Source organism: Penaeus monodon, chromosome 23 (assembly GCF_015228065.2).
Source record: "Penaeus monodon isolate SGIC_2016 chromosome 23, NSTDA_Pmon_1, whole genome shotgun sequence".
NCBI lineage: Eukaryota > Metazoa > Arthropoda > Malacostraca > Decapoda > Penaeidae > Penaeus > Penaeus monodon.
This window is the reverse complement of record NC_051408.1, coordinates 8,241,288-8,241,691: the sequence shown is the minus strand read 5'-3', so window position 1 is coordinate 8,241,691 and position 404 is coordinate 8,241,288. Positions and strand designations below refer to the sequence as shown.

General features: G+C 24.8%; 1 protein-coding gene across 2 annotated transcripts in view; it reads left to right on the top strand.

The window, feature by feature from the left end:
• LOC119587779 (probable malonyl-CoA-acyl carrier protein transacylase, mitochondrial) overlaps nucleotides 1-404 on the top strand; it is a 9,964-nt gene that overhangs the window by 2,353 nt on the left and 7,207 nt on the right. The window lies entirely within an intron of this gene.

The window sequence follows — 404 nt, the reverse complement described above, 5'->3', positions numbered from 1 at the left end:
TTGGTGAATGAAAAAAAGTGAGAAGCTATAAAAAAAAAAAATAAACATTTAATAAATGGGAAAAAAAACCAAATTTAACAGAATAGAATACAAAAAGCTACAAAAACAAAACAAAAAAAAAATTTTCGAAACGGAAAAAAAAAAGTTTTGGGAACTTTTTGTGCATCATTAGATTTACAACATCCAAAATTTGGAATTCATAAAAAAAATAGCAGGGGAAAAAAAAAACACAGTTACCCACAATTGATAAAAAGACCCCTCAGGACTAGACCAAAAACTCAATTTGCTAAAAAAAGAAATTCCAAAAAAAAATAACAAAAAAGCAAAATTTGATAAAAAAATCAAAATAAAAAAAATTTTAAAAGAACAGACGAAAACAGAAGGAAAAAAGCCAAAACTCCGTA